This window comes from Scyliorhinus canicula, chromosome 11 (genome assembly GCF_902713615.1).
Source record: "Scyliorhinus canicula chromosome 11, sScyCan1.1, whole genome shotgun sequence".
NCBI lineage: Eukaryota > Metazoa > Chordata > Chondrichthyes > Carcharhiniformes > Scyliorhinidae > Scyliorhinus > Scyliorhinus canicula.
Genome location: NC_052156.1, coordinates 167,453,310 through 167,465,789, shown reverse-complemented (window position 1 = coordinate 167,465,789; position 12,480 = coordinate 167,453,310). Strand labels below are relative to the sequence as shown.

Here is a 12,480-nt window from a genome sequence, read left to right as displayed (position 1 = left end):
CTTACTGAGCTAACAAGGTGTTATATTTTTCTCACAATTTGCGTTATTACTTTCTGCATTAAAGTAGTAGCATGGATAGAGGATTGGTTAATTAATAGAAAGCAAAGACTGGGGATTAATGGGTGTTTCTCTGGTTGGCAATCAGTAGCTAGTGGTGTCCCTCAAGGATCAGTGTTGGGCACACAATTGTTCACAATTTACATAGGTGATTTGGAGTTGGGGACCAAGGGCAATTTGCCCAAGTTTGCAGATGACACTAAGGTGAGTGGTAAAGCAAAAACTGCAGAGGATACCGGAGGTCTGCAGAGGGATTTGGATAGGTTAAGTGAATGGGCTAGGGTCTGGCAGATGGAATACAATGTTGGCAAATGTGAAGTTATTAATTTTGGTAGGAATAACAGCAAAAGAGATTATTATTTAAATGATAAAATATTAAAACATGCTGCTGTGCAGAGAGACCTGGGTGTGTTCGTGCATGAGTCGCAAAAAGTTGGTTTACAGGTGCAACAGGTGATTAAGAAAGTGAATGGGATTTTGTCCTTCATTGCTAGAGGGATGGAGTTTAAGACTAGGAAGGTTATGCTGCAATTGTATAAGGTGTTAGTGAGGCCACTCCTGGAGTATTGTGTTCAGTTTTGGTCTCCTTACCTGAGAAAGGACGTACTGGCACTGGAGGGTGTGCAGAGGAGATTCATTAGGTTAATCCCAGAGCTGAAGGGGTTGGATTACGAGGAGATGTTGAGTAGACTGGGACTGTATTCATTGGAATTTAGAAGGATGAGGGGGGATCTTATAGAAACATATAAAATTATGAAGGGAATAGATAGAATAGATGCGGGCAGGTTGTTTCCACTGGCGGGTGAAAGCAGAACTAGGGGACATAGCCTCAAAATAAGGGGAAGTAGATTTAGGACTGAGTTTAGGAGGAACTCCTTCACCCAAAGGGTTGTGAATCTATGGAATTCCTTGCCCAGTAAAGCAGTTGAGGCTCCTTCATTAAATGTTTTTAAGATAAAGACAGATAGTTTTTGAAGAATAAAGGGATTCAGGGTTATGATGTTTGGGCCGGAAAATGGAGCTGAGTCCACAAAAGGTCAGCCATGATCTCATTGAATGGCGGAGCAGGCTCGAGGGGCCATTTGGCCTACTCCTGCTCCTAGTTCTTATGTTCTTATGTTATTTCAAATCAAGTAAATAAAAGACTGCTGCATTGCTCCAACGCTACAGCAGCAACACATGGTGCCTGAATGTTCCTGTGAACCCCACCGGGCCAGTCATTATTTATGTTCACATTGTGATCCTTACAGCTGTGTTCAGCTTCCTTGCAAATGACTGCAGTCTGAATGGAGTCGGAACAGCAGCTTAAAAGCAAACTGACCCAGTGTCAATACTGACCTACAGTGGGTCCCAATGGATAGCCTCAACCCAGCATTAGTGTCTAAGACACAAAGCATGTTTTCCATCACACATATCACCCAGAATCATGCTGAGTATTGCGGAATGAAGAACATATTCATTTAACAAACAAAAATTTGAATTGTTTATTTTTTAAAATGCCAATATTGCAGTTGCTCTGCTATTGTACGATATTATTTTTCAAAATTTAGGTTTTGTGACGATTTTGAGACACAAATAATTTGATCAACTTTAATTTTAACATGGGATATCACATTCCACATTATTTAAGCATTATTCCAGTCCCAATAAGGAGAAATAATGCTGTTACATTTTTCTTTTGCATTGCTCTTATGGGGATTTAAATTGTGCCAACAATTAATTGTTGTCGAGAAAGGATTGATTTTCATAGTGGATTTTGGATGTTACAGTGAATTTTGGTTGATTTTTGAAAGAATATCAGAAAGGGTGATCAGTGACGTGAGTATGTGTCAGGTTATCGCTCAGCAGCACCTCCTCTGTCTGAAATACACGTACATGTTTAGTATAATAGAACCTCTCTCACACTTGGAGTTCTTTTACAAGGAGTCCTGGATGTGTCACTGATCATCCACTGCCAACCACATTAGCTAAGCTCCTGTAAGTGTTCTCGTTTTAACTGCAGATGTCCTGTTGAGTAGGGATGGAAGGAGCTGTCTTGAATTGGCAGGCAGGCACATGATAATACTCTGGTCATTGTATGATCACTGAATGGAGTCTTTTGTGCTGTGGACAATGATTTTATTCACTTGGGGAGTACTTTGCTATTGGTACCTGTGACCCAGGGCTAGTGCGCCAGCCTCACATCACCGCTTGCAAGAGAAAATTGAGGTTCTTGCTGCTCTGCAAGCTGTTAACTAGGTCCTGATGTTAAGAAAACAAAATATAGGGATTTCTTTGCTGAAAATAGTCAAATTGGAGCTTGAAGACGTTTCGGCCAGATTGATTGAGAACTATATAAAAGCTGATTTTTCTTTGCTTGCAGTTAATGTTCAGTGAGAGGTTCTGATACACCCACATGTTCAAATTAGATTCAGATAACTTCACAGCAGAATTGCATTCCACAATTTCCATAATGTGGGCACAAAGCCAATTCATTTTGATACAAATTGGGTGAATAAAGGTTTGCACAGAAGAATGTAATAATGTGTACGCTGATCAGTTAAATCAGATTAAGAGCCAGGACCGTTATGAAATACCTGAGCAACTTGCTCTTCCTGCTAATGGGTGGCACCGTAGCACAGTGGTTAGCACTGCTGCTTCACAGCGCCAGGGTCCCGGGTTCAATTCCCAGCTTGGGTCACTGTCCGTGTGGAGTCTGCATGCTCTCCCAGAGTCTGCGTGGGTTTCCTCCGGGTGCTCTGGTTTCATCCCACAGTCCAAAAAGATATGTTTGTTAAGTGAATTAGACATTCTGAATTCTCCCTCTGTGTACCTGAACAGGTGCCAGAATGTGGCGACTGGGGGATTTTCACAGTAACTTCATTGCAGTGTTAATGTAAGCCTACTTGTGGCACTAATAAAGATTATTATTATTAATGAGATAGACGTCATCACAAGAAGTATAGAATACAAAGCCATACATGGTGTCCTTATAGTAGAGTGATCAAACCTCATTTGATGAATTATATCTTATGCCTATCACCTGAGTAAGAATGTATTGGCCGTAGACATATCCCAGCAATGATACTCAGCTTGAGCTACGATAAGACAAAACCCGTGCCATATTTCTTGGATGATCTGATCGAGGTGTTTATAACAATGAAAAAAATCGATAGATAGCAAATGGCTCTTCCTTCTTTCTTCCCACAGCTAGTGGTGTTCGAGGCAGACAAAGCACATGCCTATGTCTGTTTCCATAGTTGGTGTTTCCTGCAACACTATTAGATTGTCAACGGCAGCTGGAACTTGAGAGACTCAGTCTGCACCGAGCGTGGCTGACCAGGGGTCTCTCTCACTGTCTGCCACAGGTCGATTGGAGGGACATAAAGGTTTTTCATCATCCTGTTTGGCCACGTTATGAATGAACCTTCCTTGGCCATCAGGTTCTGAAGTGGGATTTAAACCCAGAGCTCCTGACTCAGAGCAGGGGGCACTACCCAAATGACCTCCCTTCTATTATAAAATCCAGAAAAAAACAGAATCATCTTAAAATCAAGAACAAGGGGAAAAAATATTCACGTAAGAGGCCAGGAGGATTGCACTATCCTAAAATGATTATTTTTTTGCAGATTCAATAGATAGTTTCTTGGGAATTAAGGTATTAAGTGATTTTAGAGTGGGAAGGGAGTCTGGAATTAAAAACATAAAATATTTATCAAGGCAATAAAATGGTTTATTTCCTTTCAATGTTTCCTAGGATAATGTAGAGACTTAGAAATCTGGTAAGAGTATAATGTCCCAACACTCATTCATGAAAACACATGTATTACCTGATTGAGTGACCAATCTTTGTCACATCACTGGAATGCTCAGTGGTATGGAATCAGAGTGCTGGTCATCCTTACTGATGAAGACAAGAAGAACTTACGAGCTATAAATTCTGATAATAACAATCTACTTACTAAAATCATAAAAGCAAAACATTCTCCGTGAGGCAGAGCCAAAAAGCTATATTGGAGGGAGGAGGCACGGGGCAAATGGTTTTGTCCTTCGGCTTCTCATGAGTTTCCAGAAATTCCCAATATCAACACATGGCTGTAAGCCACTCTCCTGCATTGTGAGCTGTATTTCTTCTTGTCAGCTTTTATGGCGTTTTCCGTGTGCTGAGGCCAGGTGGAATCTGAATTTAATTGCTCTTGGGAGAAATCACACGGGAAGTGCCTTTTGCACCATGACACTCTTAATTTAGACAATGGAATAGGAACAGTTTGCACAAAACCAGAAATAAAAAGTGCGACTTAATGTTGAAATGGTGAAAATGTAACTTCCAAAAACAATAACAAAATTAGCTTTGCAAGATCACAAAAAAGTGTTTTCAACTTTGCATAGGATGCAGAATTAAAACAACCCGGATGTAATCAACAAAGCAGTCATCTCAAAATCAAAAGGTTTACCCAATTCTTATCAGGGCCCTGTCTTATCACCGAATGCTTGGGGTTACTGAGGAGCTCCACCCAACAGTTAACCTCTTTCAGTTAACGAACACACGGGTCAGAATGTTATGTTGCTCAGGCAAGTGTGCAGCTGACCCAGAAGCATGTGAAATTGCACAAGAAGACATTGAACACACGTCCCGCCATCATCACACATTCACGCAATATTTCCGCCAGTGGGCGCACATAAGAGTCAGATGTGTTGTGTCGGCGAGAGTCAAGTAGATTATTTAGCCCAGTAAAGGGCCAATTGAAAGTAATTTTACCTGGCCCATCGGCTTTGATGGTTGGTGGGCGGCCTTCACGTTTTAGCTGCAAGCTCAATCCAGGGCGTGATTAAATGTCAGGGCTGAAATAAAATTTTAAACTGTCTCTTGGGACTGAGGTTTAATAATAATAACCACAAGTAGGCTGACATTAACACTGCAATGAAGTTACTGTGAAAATCCCCTAGTCGCCACATTCCGGTGCTTGTTTGGGCACACAGAGGGAGAATTCAGAATATCCAATTCACCCAACAGCACGTCTTTCGGAATTTGTGGGAGGAAACTGGAGCACCCGGAGGAAACCCACACAGACACAGGGAGAACGTGCAGACTCCGCACAAACAGTGACCCAAGCTGGGAATCAAACCTGGGCCCATGGAGCTGTGAAGTGCTAACCACTGCGCTACCGTGCAGCCTGTAATTTGTGTTTGTTTTTCCATTGCAATTTATTTTGCTGAGGTGTGGAACTCACTGAGCCAGCTCCGCAGTGGTTGCCCCCTGCAGGGAGTCCATTCGGGGTGGCAGCCCGTTCCCTCCCTTTTCTTGGAACCCGCCGTCCCTGGCAGCACTGAGCCTTTCCCAGCATGCCTGGCTGCCTGTTAATAGGCCAGCCAGCATGAAATTGCGTTCCAGGGTCAATCACAGCTGGAAGTGGGTTTTAAGCCCATTTCCCTGACGTGTGCCCAATGGGCAAAATGTTCAGGCCGTTGAGCATTTCCAGAATTTTCCATTTATCATTTCTCACAATAAAAGTTTTTCTTTTCTTCTCAAGAAGTGTCTGAAGCATGAGGAGATTCAATTTATTTTATTTTTTTTCATTCATTTTCAGGCTCTCCCGCTCTACAAACCGGACTCCAACACACAGTGATTTGATGCTTGGCATAAGCCATTGATATTCCTGAGTCAATCACCAGGGGCTCGCAAGGGTGTCCACAGGCAGCTTGCTCTCTGTTCTACTCTCTCTGCTGGAGTGCCAGAGAGCTTAGGCAGTGACTGTCTAATGGTCTGGAATGATGCACTCTAGACCATGACACCCTGCCTCTGAATCAGAAGCTCTGTGCTCAAGTCCCTCTCCAAAGCATTGTGCAAATAATCTATGCCGACACACCAATGTGCTGCAATTTCAAATGTGTTAAAGAGAAGCCCTGTCTGTACATTTATGTTGATGTAATGGATCGCTGTTGCATTTTCCAATCTTTATTCCTCAAAGGACTAAAAAATAGATTTCTCGGTCATCATCACATTACCATTGATGGAGCTTTGCTGTCTGTAGGTTGGCTGCTACGTCTCCTACAGTATCTCAGAATGTTGTTGGCTGTAGGATGCTGTAGGACAATCTGGGCTTGTAAAAACCTTACACAAGTGCAAGGTTTTTATTTCTCTCCTTTCCCAGTGTCTGCGCTGACCGTATAACTAAACTCAGTCACTGTTTAATGCTCTGGAGTGACTCACCTTCTGCGTCACTCCAATTTCTCAGTTACTGCATTGAGTGTAACTGATGGCTACCAGGTGATGACTCACAGGATTAAAACAGTTTCCATTTTTTTTACTGTCTTTAACTCAAGGACAATTCCATTTTAAGACATGTCGCAAAATCAATTTCAATGTAATTTCTCTGCCCTGAGAGATAGTTTCAGATACAAATGAGGTTTTCAGTGACATTTCACTGACACAACTGATTCAAGCTTACATTCTTAAAAGGTACACATGATTGTTAACATATTCCCATTATATTGAACTCTGAATCCATCAGTAAATATAATGGCTAAACTTGTCCTAAACATAGCCAACTTTTCACTGTGTTATTCTTGGGGTTTCCTGAGGAAAGACAGATTGCTGATATGTGACATGACCACAATTCCCACCTCATTTTCTGATAACAGGCACTCAAATGAGCCAGCGTCCACATATAGTTCATCTTACTGCCTGTGTCCAGCCTTTCCAGTTCGAACAACCAGAGAGGCAGTCAGCAGGCATCTGGTGGTTTTGAGATGTTAAGTGCCTTATTTGTCAAACTAGTGCTAGAACGATGATCAATGGGTTTGGAGGTAGTCGGTGGCACATGTGAACCTAAATCAGGCTGACCCAAGTGACCAGAACCCAGTAATATAGGTGGGTTCAGATGAGTTCCACAATGCATGTTGGCATCGGTAAACCAATATTTCAGGGAACCAAATTTTTCAATTTAGATTTTGGTGTAACCTGACTGATTAATAGATAATAGTGCACACTTTATAGAAACATCAAAAAGAGGAGCAGGAGTTGGCCGTTCAGGCTACTCTACCATTCATTGTAATCATGGCTGATCTTCTATCTCAACTCCATACTCTCACAATCTCCATATTCCCCTTGACACCTTTAGAGTATAAAAATCTAACTATTTCCTTCTTAAATATATTCAGTGACTCGGCCTCCACAGCCTCTGAGGGAGAGAATTCCACAAGTTCACCACCCTCTGAGTGAAGAGGTTTCTCCTGCTCTCAGTCCTAAATGGCCCACCCTGTATCCTGACACTGTGAGCCCTCCTTCTAGACCCTCCAGCCAAAGGAAACAACATCCCTGAATCCAGTCTGACCAGACATGTCAGAATGTTATACATTTCAGTTAAATCATCTTTCATTCTTCTAATTTCCAGTGAATATAGGCCCAGCGGACCCAATCTCTCTCCAGACGACGATCCCGCCTGCCCAGGATATAAATGTGTATTGTCTATAATCAACATGTAAATAGGAGCAGGGGGTGGTTGTGCTTTTGCTACATGATCAGGATCCTGAATGTATGATGACTGAATCGACAAAGTTCAGTTACAGTGTAGTATGCTTATCATGCCTGGACCACTTCTGCCATGATTCCTCGCATTTTTGTAGGATCAGGAGTAAGGAATTCAGCTCCTTGAGTCTGTTGGGCTTTTCGACGCGATGAAGGCTGATCTGTGACCAAACCCCATGTACTTGCCTTTGCTCCATATCCCTTCCAGGAGTGGATTTGAGACCAGGAAGAGATCAGACATGATCTGATTGAATGGCGAAGCAGGCGTAAGGACTGAATTGCCTTCTTCAGCTCCTAATTCCTATGTCCTATGATCTAGCATCAATTGTCATTTGCCAACGAGAGTTCCAAATTTCTACCACCTTTTGTGGATAGAAATGTTTCCTAATTTCCCACTTGTCAAATATGGTTTTCTGTTTTCTAAATCTGTTGTATTATATTCCCTTATATCTGTTTGTGGTTTAGTGGTGTAGCTATTCCTTTGAAACGATCAACAGAAAATTAAAAGATTACAGGTATTATGTGCTTGTTTGTAAACCCACAAATTATGAATGAGATAAATGATCAGAACTGATTGTGTTCGTTGAGGTGGTGAATGTTGGCAAATAATATTGAATAAACTTTGAACCGTGCCTCTGAATCCACCTGACAGATTTCTAAAGTTCAATTCAATGCCGCATCCAAAAGGCATCATTGCCAAAAATGTTTACCTGACTGGAGTATCATTTCACAGTGGGCCGAAGGGCCTCTTACTCTACGACTATGAGCATCCAACATGAGTCCGACCATTGACTCTCCAGTCAGAGAAGTGGAGTTTTAAATGTTACACCTGGATCACCATTAACTTCTATACACTGAAGAGAAAGTTCTCAGCTTACTCGACTTCACTAATAATGAAATGAAAAACTTCAAACCCATCACCTCTTCCCCTTACAAATGCCTTAAAATTCTGCCTGCACCTGTTTTGTTTAATGTTCTCTTCGGGGTGATCTTTTTGCTCCCAGTTCAATAGTTTCGCCAGACAGGTATGCAACACTTTGCATTATTGCAAAGTCAGAACTGTACCAAATGGTGCAGAAAAAGAAAAAGAGTGCCCCCACGGCACTAGCCCGCCCGCCGATCGGTGGGCCCTGATCGCGGGCCTGGCCACCGTGGGGGCACCCCCCGGGGTCCGATCGCCCCGCGCCCTCCCCAGGACCCCGGGGGCCCGCTCGCGCCGCCAATCCCACTGCCACCAGAGGTGGTTGAAACCACGGTGGTGGGAGAGGCCTCTCAGCGGCGGGACTTCGGCCCATTGCGGGCCGGAGAATCGGCGCAGGGGGCTGGCTGATCGGCGTGGAGTGCACGCCGATTGGCGGGGCGTGATTCCCACCCCCACCGGGTGGCAGAGAATTCCGGCCACGGCGGGGGCGGGATTTTCACCGGTCCCGGGCGATTCTCCGACCCTGCGGAGGGGTTGGAGAATTTCGCCCCAGGTGATCAACAAATCAAGAATATTTGTACAGAAAGGCCAAAGTGAATTGGAGCCATTTCAAGGACAGTATCCCCAGTCAAAGATTACTTTCATTATAACACATTATGTGTTATAGTGCTCCAACTGCTTGCTTTCTGTACAACACTCCACATTTCAATCTACTAAATGCACCAAAAACAGCACAAATCTGCACAATGTTTCACTTTGCCTTTCAAATGCTCTAATAATGTCCATGAATTCACCAATAATAATCACATGAAAGAGCTTTCATTTACCTCACCGAGGACTCTCAAACAGTGACATATACTCCTGACACTTAACAGAGTGCAAAGTTCTCAAAAACCTTTAATTTTCCTCCTACAGGTTACCTAAAATATCGCCCAGTGATAACGATTGAGTGATAATTTACAGATGTCCTTTTGTTTTTCCATCAAAATATGTTATCACGTTGCTGCCTAAAAATCATTGTTTATTTGAGATTTTACTCCTAAATTTGTAAATGTAAGTTGAGATGCTTTCCTTCTCTCCATTCAAGTTTAATTTCAGAAACATCACATTTTAATGAGATTTCAAATCCTGAGGAACTGTTATAGGGACAAGAAGCGAAACTTGAACTCTAAATTTCAGTAGACCTGTCGACATTTAACAAGTTAGACTTCAGATTTTAAGACACAACTTATGAAATAATGCTGCATTAAATTACACATAATATTTGTTTCCTGATAGTTAAGCAGCAGAAGGAGTGATTTACTTTTCTGCTGAATGTGTTTGAAAGATTTCAACCCTAAATCACTCCAGAACAGTAAAACACATCAAAGCAAATAAAAACTCCTTTGGAAAGGAGAAGTGGAATAGCCCAACATGGTTTACTATCTGCATCTAGAAAAATGTCGCTGCATTAACATTTCAGCACACAATCTAAACCAAAAGACCTGTCACTATGAGATCAGATATTTGGACAAGTCACGATATCCTTGTATCCTATTTAACCTAAAACCTGGAAAATCTCAGGAGGTCTGTGGGTTTGTGGGTTTCCTCCGGGTGCTCCGGTTTCCTCCCACAGTCCAAAGATGTGTAGGTTAGGTGCATTGACCATGCTAAATTGCCCTTAGTGTCCAAAGGGGTTGGGTGGGGTTGCTGGCTAACGGGGATATGGTGGAGGTGTGGGCTTGGGTGGGGTGCTCTTTCCAAGAGCTGGTGCAGGCTCGATGGGCTGAATGGCCTCCTTCTGCACTGTAAATTCTATGTCTAGGTCTATGTCTGGCAGTATCTGTCAGGAGAGAGAAGAGCTAATGTTTCGAGTCCAGGTGACCCTTTGTCAAAGGGTCTCCTCGAACTTCCTGTTTTTACCACTGTGTATTGTGCAAATCCAGCTGCCCATTTGATTTCCCAAGTTTCTCCATTTCCTGTCCTGAAGATGGGACCTTATCTTTCGATAGGTGATCACAGCCTACCTTCCCCAGTCTCTGAACCCTGGAAGCCTAATGCCATTTGGGCTATTCAACCAAACTTGGATGATCAGAATTCCACAAACCTGGCATTCTAAGAGGAGTCGCTGGGTGATTATTTCAAGTGGGAATCTCCCTCTTTTAAAAAAGAGTCAACTGCATTCACATCAGACCAAGTCTAGGGGCATGTTAACCTCCAGGCTTCGAACCCCACTACACGGTGGGTGTATCTGCCCAGCTAGAAGAGGATGGACATCCACTAAAAGTTTAGTTTTCCCACTGCTAGATTTCCCTTCACTGAAAGACTTCATGGAATGACAGGACTTCAGCACAGTAAGAAGTCTTACAACACCAGGTTAAAGTCCAACAGGTTTGTTTCAAACACGAGCTTTCGGAGCACGGCTCCTTCTTCAGGTGAATCTTCTGAAGAAGGAGCCGTGCTCCGAAAGCTCGTGTTTGAAACAAACCTGTTGGACTTTAACCTGGTGTTGTAAGACTTCTTACTGTGCTCACCCCAGTCCAACGCCGGCATCTCCACATCAGGACTTCAGCAGGCTGCAGTCAAATAGTTCACATTTTTCTCTGCATTAACATTTGTACTAAGTTACATCCACCCACAACAGGTACTTTATAGTAATTTTGTAAAAAGAAACAGCTTGAAATGATGTTTTTAACAAACGGGAAATTCATATTTCAGTGACCAAATACTCAACAGAGGATGTTTGCATCGAAGAATATTGTTTTAGTCCAGGAACCGTTTGCAAAGACCTCAGTTACAAGCAAAAACCTGAGCATTGTCGTATTGTGAATGTGTTACATTAGACATAAGAAAGTACAATTGCTTAATTATTAGCGAGTGGGAAATTGAATCGCATTCTATTGACAGATCCGGGGCAGAATCGCACGATTGTTCGAGTTAACGTTAATCGAGTGAGTGGTAAAATGATTGAAGAATTACCTCTGTGTGCAGGACGGTGAGTTGATGAAGCGAATGGAAAGAAAACTCCGTCCAGAGTGAAGAGGCTGCGATGTGTGCCTGGCTGAGATCCTGGCTCGGCTTCCCAGGCTTGGAGCCAACAGGCAGCCCAAGTGTCAAAGGAAACTTCACCTTGTCCAAGAGGCAGCTGGCAGGAGGGGGCTGCGCCCGGCTGGCAGGAGGGGGCTGCTCCCGGCTGGCAGGAGGGGGCTGCTCCCGGCTGGCAGGAGGGGGCTGCGCCCGGCTGGTAGGAGGGAAGATACCCCCCTTCACCCCCACAAACAAATCACTGCCACGCTGCACGGAGCAGAGAATCAGGGGGCGAGCAGTCAGCCTGGGGACTGGCACAGTTAGTCTGTTAACTCAGAACCTGGGCAGAGCCAGTTTATTCCCCCTGCTCTAGTCTGTTTTAAATTGCCCTGACGTGCAGTCTCCCAGCTTGAGTGTTTATTCCTTCATTCTTTCATTCATTTTTATCCCCTCCCCCTGTCTGTCAGCAACCCAAATTGGCTGGAAGTATGAGACAATTATAGTTGTGTAATGCAGGGCGGGGGGAATCAGCAAGGCTGAGACAGGAGCAGAGATCACAGCATTGGATTGGAGTGTCACAGTTTATGGAGGAGCTATGCACTGACCACACTGTCAGCACTGTGAGAGCTCCCTCAGCTCAAACACACGGCAATGCTTCACCCGGGGGCAGGGAAGGGGGGGAATAAACCTTTTCCAAATACACATCCCCATAATGAACTTCATCCGAGAAAACTGAAACTTCTTTCTCTGCTCATTAAGGATTCCAGCAAAATGTTCCACAGTTTGGGAGGACGACGGGATGGTCAAACTGCTGGAGAATGCCAGAAAATACCAATATCATTTTCCAAAGCTAATTATATTTGATGTGGAAAATGTTGGTCTCTGTCGTTGAAGACACCTCTGTATATCACTAATACATCAAAGGCATTCTGGACAGGCTCATTCATCTCTCTTTCTCATCTCTCTTCCCATTCCGTTACAGTTTCAC

The 12,480-nt window shown here is 43.5% G+C and overlaps 1 protein-coding gene across 1 annotated transcript in view; it reads right to left on the bottom strand.

The window, feature by feature from the left end:
- sema3d (sema domain, immunoglobulin domain (Ig), short basic domain, secreted, (semaphorin) 3D) overlaps nt 1-11,865 on the bottom strand; it is a 372,874-nt gene extending 361,009 nt beyond the window's left edge. The window contains exon 1 of the mRNA XM_038811982.1: nt 11,445-11,865. The gene's annotated coding sequence lies outside the window, so the exon portion shown is untranslated. The remainder of the gene's footprint in view (nt 1-11,444) is intronic.
- Between the last annotated feature and the right edge of the window lie 615 nt (nt 11,866-12,480).